This window comes from Nanorana parkeri, unplaced genomic scaffold (genome assembly GCF_000935625.1).
Source record: "Nanorana parkeri isolate BGI_ZX_2015 unplaced genomic scaffold, ASM93562v1 scaffold287, whole genome shotgun sequence".
NCBI lineage: Eukaryota > Metazoa > Chordata > Amphibia > Anura > Dicroglossidae > Nanorana > Nanorana parkeri.
Genome location: NW_017306555.1, coordinates 1,110,479 through 1,122,536, shown reverse-complemented (window position 1 = coordinate 1,122,536; position 12,058 = coordinate 1,110,479). Strand labels below are relative to the sequence as shown.

At 42.9% G+C, this 12,058-nt stretch overlaps 1 protein-coding gene across 1 annotated transcript in view; it reads right to left on the bottom strand.

Annotated features, from left to right (window-relative positions):
- The window catches only part of LOC108787842 (opsin-3-like), a 35,898-nt gene that overhangs the window by 14,551 nt on the left and 9,289 nt on the right, over window positions 1–12,058 (bottom strand). The gene's annotated exons all lie outside the window — the stretch shown is intronic.

Sequence of the window (12,058 nt, the reverse complement as noted above, 5' to 3'; positions counted from 1 at the left end):
TTTTTGCCGCCTCCTGAATCCAAATGCAGAAAAAAATTGACTTTATCTATATCTATATAGATATATATCTATATAGATATATATAAAGTCAATTTTTTTCTGCATTTGGATTCAGGAGGCGGCAAAAAAGTAAACAAATGGGCGGACCACTAGCTCCGCCTATTTGTTTTTATTTGCATCTATCATATGGGTGTTCTGAGGTCCTGGTCAAATCAAAACAAATGTGTGGAGCTGGCCATGACGTCACGGCCGCCTTCGCCCATTTGTTGTCATAGTATGACAGGCTACTCAAATGACCTGAGGACAGTAGCTCGTCATTGCATGATAACAAATAGGCAGAGCCAGCTGTCATTTTGTTATTCTGCTTGCTACCTCGGAGGTAGCGAGCAGAATCACCAAGCCGAATGCCATTCGGAGCCATTCGGCTACTCACTGCCGTTCTGCCTCTATGAGAATAGGAGCGAACGGCAGCGAGTGAATTGCCGGGCATTTGGCTCAGCCGATCCAGATGTTGAACCAGGTGAGTTGAACGGCTTCTTCATTTCAGCTGCTAGGCATGTTCAGCTGAACCGAAGAGAGCTGTTGTATGGCTGAATTTAGCCGATGTACAGGGCTGAAGTGAATAGCCGAATGGTGTTCGGCTCACTTCACTTCAGCTTGGCTATTCACTCGGCTGATAACCCCCATAGGTCTTCTGAGGACCCTGGCCAAATCAAAACAAATGGGCAGAGCCGGCTGTGACATCACGGCCCACTCTGCCCATTTGTTGTCATAGAATGACAGGCTACTGTTCTCAAATGAACTGAGGACAGTAGCCTGTCATTGCACAATAACAAATAGGCAGACCCAGCAGTGGTCACCTCTAGCTCCGCCTATTTGTTTACATTTGCGTTTGGCTCAGCTGAGCTGTTCAGCTGCCGTACGGGTTATTGTGAATAGGCCGTACAGCAGTCCTTCGGTTCGCCGGCCAAAGTGAGCCGAAGGATTAGCCGATGCTTCGGCTTAATCCTTCGGCTCCTTCGTGAATAACCCCCTAAGTTGCCTTGAATTACATGTGAGTGGATTAATTTTGGCTTGGCTGCTCAAACAGTTGCTTAATGCTGCTTATGTGTTGCTTTGAGCTGCTTTTGTATTCCCATTGACTTGAATGCAGTTCAGATGCATACCAAAGCCTGCATACAAAAGCCTTAACAGAGGTACTTGCAGGGAAAACCAGATCCCAGAACTCGAGCACTGTTGCCTTAGAAGCATTTTAGACCAGGTCAGGTTCATTTAACAAGATCAACATCAAAGGTATCTGTGGTAACACATGGCCCACAAGCCCCCAGTTAAAACTCAAATCTAGTTGTTTATAATCACTGCCAGCAAGAGGAAAATGCCCAGTTATTTTACAAATTTGCATGTTTTCATCCATAATCATGCTATATCCTGTGCGCAAATATGAAAAGTCTGCTGTCTTATGTGCTAAATCTCTAAGTTAAAAGGGATGAAATACATGCATGAAATCTCTAAAACGTGGAACGTATCACAGCTGACTTCTTTCATTGCTCTAACACTGGTGTTTCTCTTGGCTGTCTCCACTTGTTTGAGAAAGTTATTAGGTGTTTTATAGATGGCCAGGCATTTGATTGGAGATTACATTGGCTGTTTTAAGACTGACTGGCTGGTTAATAAAGATGGGACAAGTGGGAATAGGAAAGCCATTTGGCTGCATCTCCTACAGAGAGTCCAATAATGAGCTTGACAATAGAGAGAAGGCTGCCTACAAAAATAAAACCAAGAGGTGAGCGTTAAAATGCAATGTAGATCAAGTGATACAGATGGATAATAAGCAGGCTCCTTTGCCAGGGGACATGCAAGCATCAACAAACATAAAGTGGTACATTTTCAAAGTTTCCTTGTTAAAAAATATGTCACTAGATTTGTAACCAGCTAGCAATCGCACAAACTGATCGCACGGTTTCAAGATCCCCTATGGAGCAGACAGTGCTTGATTTAAAGGGAACCTGTCAGAAAACAAGCATGGACAGTGCCTTTGCTAAACAAATATGCAGCCAGTGGATTCAGGACTCCTGCATAGTTGTTCAATGTCAGTGACTCACTAACATAAGATAAGGATTTTTAATATCGGAGCTTACGCCTATGAAAACAGCTCAGAGCTGGCAGCCCCCATATGTGTTTCTTGACCGGTTAGATTCATAATTAATTGCACATGAACTCACAATGGACTTACCATAAAGAGATAGCATTGAACCAGGAGTGTTGCTATATTCTGTCGTGTTTTTCCAGACTGCCATTTGTATCAGTTTTGAATGATGGGGCTCAAGAGAACACACATGGACGTGTCCCTAAGGTGTGCAGTACATGCAGTGAACACATGTCCCAAGGAGAAGGCAGCCCACTATGCACTCACTGCACACATTAGGTATTTGATTCGGGAATCACTCTTCCCTGTGATGCCATCCTATTAACCTGCAACCAAACCTGTCACTTGCGGCTGCAGTTCAAAGGAGATCAGTGAATGCAAGCACAAACCCTCTGAAGGGGGCAGGTGCAGTGCTGACAATATGCTCATCAAGTATGCACATGACATATACAAATGAATGGCTCACCCTGACCTTCAGGGCAGGTTCACACAATTTTCCGGATCAGATCTGGAACTAAGTGCATTGCGTTTTGCCACGTTTTTACCACGTCCCGGAGCTGTTTTTTTGTGTGCTTAAAATAGGCTTTCAGGTGCGTTCCAGTGTGTTTGCATGCATTTTTAAAGCGTTACAGTGCATTCCAGACCAGACAAAATGAGACAATCAGTATCTCTCTGGTCTGGTCTGGAACAGACTGCGCTGGTGTGAACAGAGGCCAGAAATAGCATAGAGTCACATTAGGATGCATTTTGGGTCTGAAAACAATCTGGTCTGTTCTGGAGATGATCTGTATGAGGTATGAATGGGCCCTCAGACTAGTGCCAGTGGATGCACAGGCCAGGCTTAGCATAGCATAGATTGGCATAGCATAGAGTCTTGAAGGGGCACAATTTATGATCTTGCACAGGCTACTGTATTCAGACAACATACCAGTCAAACTTTTGAGATGACTAGCAAGCCTGCTGGGTGGCTCTTCGTTTGCACTGTGCTATCTAATTCGTTTAATTTTATGTAGTTTCTGGTGAACTCATCTGAGTAGCCAGTTACAATTAGGTTAATGAAAGAATCTGAGCCTTTACTATTACAGTAATACCTTGGTTTACGAGCATAATTCCTTCCGGCAGCATGCTTGTAATCCAAAGCGCTTGTAAATCAAAGCGAATTTCTCCATAGGAAATGATGGAAACTCAGATGATTGGTTCCACAACCCAAAAATATTCATATAAAAATGATTACAATACTGTACTGTAATAGAATACTGTACAAAATATAAATAAAAATAAACCCTTCGTTGCTGGTGTGAGGGAGACAAGAGAGAGGAGGATTATTGTGTAGGACGACTTTCACTATCACTAACAGAATCACTGCTATCTCTTGGCTCGATTGAATCTTTTTTTTTTTTCGTGAAACCTTAACAAGGAATCTATCCAATGACATTTGCTGTTGCCTCCTTTTGGGGATTTCGCGGAAATGTGACATTGCATTGTTGTTAAACAGATTCATGGCTCGCACTGCTACAGCCTTATTCGAGTGGTGCTTTTCTATAAAATTTTGCTCGTATTGCAAGACATCGCTTGTATATCAAGGCAAAATTTTTCAGAAATGTTTGCTTGTCTTGCGGAACACTCGCAAACCAAGTTACTTGTACACCAAGGTATTACTATATATGATATATTTGGAGGTTTAGCTATGGACAATATGCAGTTAACCCCACATATAGCATAAAGTGACACTAAACTCTAGAGTTAATTCTTAGAAATGCTTTCAAGTACCTTTAACTAATAACAAAAATGTAGCTTACTTGTGCATAATTCAGTTGTAGATGCTCAAATCATCTCTGAATTGGTGCAGACACTGTCCTTCCCTCTGGAGGGTGGCTACCCTTGTTCCCCATGGTCCCTGTGTGCATTGTAAAGTAGTCACCGCTCTAAGCTTGCTACAATGATAGAGTACAATCTCAGCACAAATTAGTAAACTAAATGTGAGATTGTAGTCTATCACGGGAGCGAGCTTGGAGCGGTGACTACTTTACAACACACACACGGACTGTGGGGAACAAAAGTAACCAACCTCCAGATTGGTTATGAGGAAGGGGGCGTGCCCCTAAGGCGTGTCAACCAGGTAGCACGGTGCAAGGACTTGATGCCAGCGGAGAACCGGTCGACGGGACGGGCATGTTATGACGGATGGGCTTATGTGCCCCTACTGAGTGGATCATCCCCTACTGAGAGGATTCCTACTCACATCTTGTGAGTAGGAACATTTTAAAAGTTTTTAAAGAATTAAGGTGTGATTGCACTTAGAGCGGGCGCTCTTGTGTTTTGTTTGTTTGCATAAGATGCCTGGAGTCTGGGAGCTGCCCCCTGGTGGAGAAGGAACACAGTGCAAAGAAAGCTGAATGTTGTAAAGCGCCTGAAGTGGTTAGCTATATAATATATCACTTTAATAGTTTTTCTGGAGAAGACTCCTGGAGCTGGGAATCAGAACCAAGAGGTTCTCTTGAGGTTTGGCAGTTGTTGTCCTGTGACCTGCCTAAATTCCTGCTGGTTCAACGCCGAGTCTTCCAGCTACTAAGTAATCATAATAGTATCAAACAAAGAACCCTGTGGTTGTTTACATTCTTTATTACAGGACTCTGTGAAAGTCTTTCAGGTAAGATCTACAGCATGATTTTAAACTCTCTGGGGTGCAAGAAAGAATTATGTGAATAAACAGGGAAAGTGCATGTGTATGCACTATTTTAATTTTATTGCACTGTGTGAGGGGTAGCTATGAAAACATCAAGTCCACATAGTCACTTTCAACTTTAACTGTAGTTATACCAACAACTTAAATCTAACTTCCTGCCCATGCCGCCTCTGATCCCACATGCCCCCCCCCCCCCCCCCCCCCCAAAAAAAAACTTCCCCAGGCTTTCATACTGTCCCCATAAACTTCCACAATCTGCATCCCTTAATTCCTTTTTGGTCCGCATACTATGACAGTTTTGACCTTTTTCCAAATTTTGTTGCATCACTGGCTGTTGATCTCTTGCAGCCTCTTTGAGACCACTTCCTGTCTACATGTATGCACTCCAGTGATGGCTGCATCGCATTTTTAATAGTGGGTTCACTGAAGGTGACAACAGTGGACAAAACTTGCATGGCCTGGTTCACATCTATGAGTTTATGAGCAGTTTGAAAAGCTCTTTTAAATGCCCAACATGAGCCCATGATTTTCAATTGCCCTGGTTCACACCTGAGCAGTGAAACGCCCGAAAAGGTACATGAGCTTCTTTGGGCAGTTAAAAGCGCTCCGTAGACTTCATTGGATGAAGTCAAAAACGTACAGCAGAAGCATGTGGCACATTTTCGTGAGCGTTCTTGCGTGTTTAAATGCGCGTTCTTATATTGCCCGCAATGTTTTATGAGCTGCCAGTCGAAATGCGCATCTTCATGTACGTGCATTAAAAATATGCACAGCGCACAAATAACCACATGCTGCTATTGCGCAAAAACGGTGCCACCTAGGTGTGAATCAGGCCTGAAAAAGCCAGTTTGTAGTCACCATCAAAAGTCCATGGAAGAGAACAACAACGTTGGAGCACAATTGGGAGACAGGGACGGAGCATTGTTATCCTATAAAAAGAGATGCCTGAACAGCAACCGTCATGGCAGGAACATCAGCCATTATTTTAATAAAAGCTGCTTTCTGAAATTACTTTCACATGTCAAAGCTTATATGACCCTTTTTTTTTATAATATACTTACACTTTATTGACTGGACTTGCATTTAATTTAAATTGGAATCATTTCATATAATCTATATCATTCATGTTAATTATAGAATAGGTGAGAAGTAAAGGTCTAAAAGGTGAAGGTGGGTCAATACATAGACGATGGCTGTTTTCCATCTTTGGATTTCATAAGAGTTAATTAGATGCAAAATCTGGCATCTACAACACAGAAAGAGCAGCAATAACTAGTGTATCCAATGACTAGAATTATAAGGAAGATACTGTATATATAATTTAATTGGTGGAGTTCTGCAATTGATGTGTCCCAACCCTCTTCAAACATTTCATTATAGTCATAATAATAATGGATGACACCGCTGTCACCATTTATAAGTAGCAACTCGAAAACACAAAAACATGGTTTAGTCGACGTGAAAATCATTATTAGTCAGGGTGCTTCTTTTTAATAACAGAGGTGATGACTGCCAGAGACTTCAGCTTATCATAGAAATAAAATGGTACACCCAAATCCAGCTGAAGCAGCACCCCACAGTAGACAAACTATTACAGTAATAAGTAAAATATATGTTAAGTTTTACAGCTCAACAACAGAGTCTGCTGCGTACAATCTAGTTTATTTGCACTCCAAAGTGGGTAAAACTATGTTTTATGCTTGGAAAATGGTTCAATTTAATATTGCATTTATAATAGGCTGCCTGGGCCTAACTATTATATTCGGATGGGGCTCAAAGTGCACCTGTGTCCACCTAATCCATCACAAAGTAAAGGATTATACAATGTATTTTGTAAAGCACTGCGCAAACAATTGGTGCTATATAAATCCTGAATAATAACAATAAATATTAATACTGATAATAAATAGTGCAGCTCATTATTAAAGCAGAATTCCAGACAAAAATACACTATATTACCAAAAGTATTGGGACGCCTGCCTTTACACGCACATGAACTTTAATGGCATCCCAGTCTTAGTCCGTAGGGTTCAATATTGAGTTGGCTCACCCTTTGCCGCTATGACAGCTTCAATTCTTCTGGGAAGGCGTCCACAAGGTTTAGGAGTGTGTCTATGGGAATGTTTAACCATTCTTCCAGAAGAGCATTTGTGAGGTCAGGTACTGATGTTGGACGAGAAGGCCAGGCTCACAGTCTTCGCTCGAATTCATCCCAAAGCTGTTCTTTTGGGTTCAGTTCAAGACTCTGTGCAGGCCAGTCAAGTTCCTCCACCCCAAACTCGCTCATTCATGTCTTTATGGACCTTGCTTTGTGCACAGGTGCGCAGTCATGTTGGAACAGGAAGGGGCCATCCCCAAACTGTTCCCACAAAGTTGGAGCATGAAATTGTCCAAAATGTTTTATTATGCTGATGCCTTAAGAGTTCCCCTCATTGGAACTAAGGGGACAAGCCCAACCCATGAAAAACAACCCCCTACCATAATCCCCCCTCCACCAAACTTTACACTTGGCACAATGCAGTCAGGCAAGCACCGTTCTCCTGGCAACCGCCAAACCTAGACACATCCATCGGATTGCCAGACAGAGAAGCGTGATTCTTCACTCCAGAGAACACATCTCCACTTCTCTAGAGTCCAGTGGCGGCGTGCTTTACACCACTGCATCCGATGCTTTGCATTGCACTTGGTGATGTGAGGCTTGGATGCAGCTGTTCGGCCATGGAAACCCATTCCATGAAGCTCTCTATGCACTGTTGTTGTGCCAATCTGACAATCTGAAGGTCCTCTGAGCCCAGGTCATTCTGGACCCCTCCCAGCCTGTGAATGGACAGTAAAAGGAGAAGCTGCTCAGTTATGGGCTTATCTCTCTTTCACTCTTCTATCTCTTGCTATCAGCATGCTTCTTGTCAGCACATGAACTGATTGGCTTTTTTGTGCTGTTTCTTCCTTTCACACTCCAGCTCTGCCCAACAGGAACTGCAGGAGGCTGATACCAGGTCAAGTTTAGGCACTTACACTGCTTGCATTTCAAAAATTCATTTAATTATGTATTCATGACTACAGAGCTGCATTAATTTGTATTTTTATATCTGCCTAGGGTTCAGCTTTAAAGGTGAAATAGTGAAAAACATTGTATTCTGGTAAGTGTGTGGGCCTAATACCACTAATTATAGTATTTAATATGTGAATTCCATTTTCATTTCACATGCCTTTTAGTTATACTTGCTCTACTTTTACATGCATACCAACCAAATGACAGTTACAGGCGTTGGGACATACCATATAGCATTGGCAGGGTTTTTTTTAATCTTATTGGCTTAAACCTTTTTTCTAAAAGAAAATAAAATCCTGCTGTAACTGCTTAAAGTGTGTTAGGGAGCTGGGCATTAATTTGTTTGTTGCTTCCTTAAAGGTAATTTAAAACTGTGTGCCTATCTACAGTATGACTACCCCTGTCCACAGGGGAAATTTCTATACTTGCAGGCACCATCTAGTGCAATGTGGACCGCATTTACCTGCTTGTATGTACGGTATATGTCAAAAATAGCAACAATTTCCATGGGGTGTACTTACTTTTTCACATGTTTGCAAACCCTCAATGTTTGCCATCATATCTCATTGTGTTCAGTTTTACAAAGTGAATTATTTTTGTGAATCTATTGCAAAGTTTATCGTCTGGAGATCCTGCCAGAAACAGCACTTCCTGTTGTATGCTGACAACGCTAAGCCTCTGCCACGCAATTAGCAGCAGCCCACTCATTTATTTGGCCACTGCGCTGCCTATCTACAAAACCAGAGAACTGATCATACTACGGATCGATTATATGAATGTTTATTATTGATTGTTTACATTAATGACTGATTATATTTTCCACTAATTGTTTCGGTACAGAATACAGTGAGTGTTCTTTGTTTAATGTGTAGAATTTCAAAGAAAGTGCACTTATTCTGTCTGCTTATAACATCTTAGAGCCCATCCTGCCCCATCATAGATTTAGACCCCATTTACACTTTTTTCAGCGTTGATTTGAGCTGAGCGACTTTGAGGGACATTGAGCTACAGTGCACATATTGTCGCGCTACGTAGTGCTACTTTTGGTATGGCCTTCGTAGCTGCTACTTTGGGCTGTATCCAATTAAAAGCTGTCTTGTTGTGACATAATTCCCCTTCCTGTTTCCTGCTTATATGTCTGTGCAAAAGTGACACTCCAGTAGCGCAATGTCACGCAAAATCGCCTGTAATGTGCGACATTGAGCTATACCATTGAAGTCTATTGGGCCAAATCGCACGTATTCCGCCGAAAAATAGGTCATGTTCAAGCGACAAGCTTGAACTGCAAGCAACAGGCGACATTGAGCTGCGAGATGTGAACAGCTCCACTGAAATGCATTGGAAGAGCTACATTGAACTTCATGTTTGAGTGATTTTTGAGCGGAAATCGCGATACAAATGCTCAGTATACTTGCCGACATCCGGCGCCTGTGACCTCCAGGGATTGGCTCCAGCCAGGAGACAGTGGTAGATGAGCCCCATAGAAGTTGAGGTTGTGGGGGGGCAGAAAAAATAAGTGCACTTTCTGGCAACTACTTGTTTGCATTTGCTAATTCTTAGATATGGCCACCTTCATATTTACCAACTATGTAGCGTTAGGCATGCACTAGTGCTACATAGTTTTTTATATACAGTAACTTAGAGCCATCGTACACCTTACAATCCGAAAGTACAATCTTTGTACAATCAACTTTAGAATTACCAAAACTAATCTGAGGAACTAACAAATCTAACCAATCAATTTGTATCCAGTCAGGCAGGCCCTTGCACTACATAGTTGTTGGTATATCTAAAGAAGATTGAACAATCAGATTGTAATGCATGTCGTGATCTTACAGGGAATTGTCCAGATACATTGTAACATTTGTGGCTATATATTTGGGGCTTATATCGATGGGAGTAGTTTTTCTGTGTTTGATGTGATTTTGAAGCGAGAGTCGGCAAAATCCCATCGACTTTAGGGGTCAAAGCATACTTATGCGATGCGGTGACGCACACTTTATCACATTGTGCATTGACACATTGAGGTGCCATTCATTTTAAATGCTCCCCAATGCACTTAGGCAAAGCAGCTGTGAAGCACATGCACTGCAGCGCACCACAATAAACGGTAACACGCTTCCATGCATTCTGGTGCGTTGTATTGAGAAAAATGTCACATGCCCGTTTATTTCTTTGGTATTGGCAGCTCATAAACACTTTGCTGTTTTCGTGTGTTGGGGACGCACTAGAACGACAGAGTGTGAATAGGTCCTAAAGGAGCATACATGGGCTGTGCTTGTCCAGTGTTTGGATACAGAAACTGGGGCACATAGAATCTGGAGCAGTTCCCCATAGTATTACCGAGTACTGTACTTGGTATCTGTGCAACCCTAATATTTATATATATAGAGAGATATATATAATTTATTATTATTATCATTATTATTTATTTGATATTCTTACAGCCACTGTAAAAAAAACAAAAAAAAAACAGAAAGGGCACCTCCCTGAAATGAGACAGGCACCTCCCTGAAATAAGGTTTTGCAGGTTGGGATGTCTGTAGTAGCCAATCAGCTTCTGTCTTCAGTTTTTGAGGTTAGACCCCTGTCACACGGGCTGATCAGGAGAGGATCCATGGTAGGATCCTCTCCTGCTCACAGCATTACAGAGCGGATGTCACCATTGTGACATCCTTGTTTATCCAGTTTTTTGTCTCAATCAAAAACTGCAATTACCGGATCCCCATGTCTGTCTTTGGGGAATCGGATGTAAACAGACAGGTGTCCATTCACATCAGATTACCCCCGACCTTGCACATCAGGACCGGCAAAATGGATCTCTGATCCGTTTGTTTTTCCAGAACTGGCCTGAGTCAGGAGTAAACGGGTGTAAACTGTCGCGCATCCATTTACACGCGGCTGCCCATAGACTTACATTGGGAGTCCGATCGGGTCCACCTGAAATACTGACCGGTGGACCCAATCGGACCGCCTGTGTGAAAGGACCCTAAAGGTGCCCATACACTGCACGATTCTCGTACGAGAATCGCGGGAAATCCCGCGATCGTACGAGAATCGTGCAGTGTGAATGAAGACGTGCGACCGTTTCTACTGTACGGTCGCACGTCTTTTGTCTAAGGAGCATGCTAGAAAACCAGCCGAGAATCTTACGATTTTCGGCTGGTTTGAACGGTGCTCGGGAGACAAATGCCGAATGGGCCTGTATGCGCACACTGCCCGTTCAGCATTGCAGTCATCGGAAGCCCGCCCCTCAGGTAATCGCAAGTACGATCTGCCTGTCCAAGATGGGCAGATCGTACGTTTTTTAAATGACTTTACAACCATCGCAAGACTAAGGTCTTGCGATGGTTGTAAAGTGTATGGGCACCTTTAGGCTTTCAAAATGACAAATAGTAGGTTCCCATGGGCAACTGCTCCAGATTCTGTGTGCCCCGGTTTTCATCATTCCCATCTATGTTTAAGTCCCCGTGCACACCTGCGTGTTGTTCAAACGCGGGCCAAAGTGTGCACTTTGACGCAATTGGTTCAAAACATGTGTTACATGTGAACGGCACACCAAACGCACGTCAAACGCAAGGGAAAAGCACATGTGACCCTCGCAGCTGAATGCTGCATCAGTTACTTTGCTGCCTATTGTCATGTGTGCTTCACCCATTGAAATGAATGGGCGAAGCACTGTAAAAAATGCGCACAAATGTGCGTTTGCGTGTGTTCCCGCATGGCGTAGTGTGAACAGGGTCTTATTGAGTTGCAGGCAATGCAGGTTAGACGCAGCCTGACAGGAACGCTTGTCATCATGAACCCTATGCTACGCCATAGATGTCTTATTGTCTTTCTGCGCCATGTGAACACGCACATTCAAATGACACAATTTTGTGCGTTTAATAATAAATAATCATAGTAGTAAAATAGACCACTTGGCAGTGAACTCCCACCATCTAAAGTCTATGGTCAGCTCTACATATCTGCTGCTCTCCAGGGTTTTATATACAGTAAAAAGTAAGGCAATCCTGCAAGTTCTGTGTGCTTTGCCAGCAGTGTGTGCTGAGAACAAAACCCTGGAAAGCCATTGTGGACTACAAAGCACGGCTCAGCACTACAGCTCCCGGCAGCTTAGCGCCGTGACGTCACACAGACCCGTATGTTGGGCTCAGGCTCTTTCTCCCTTTCT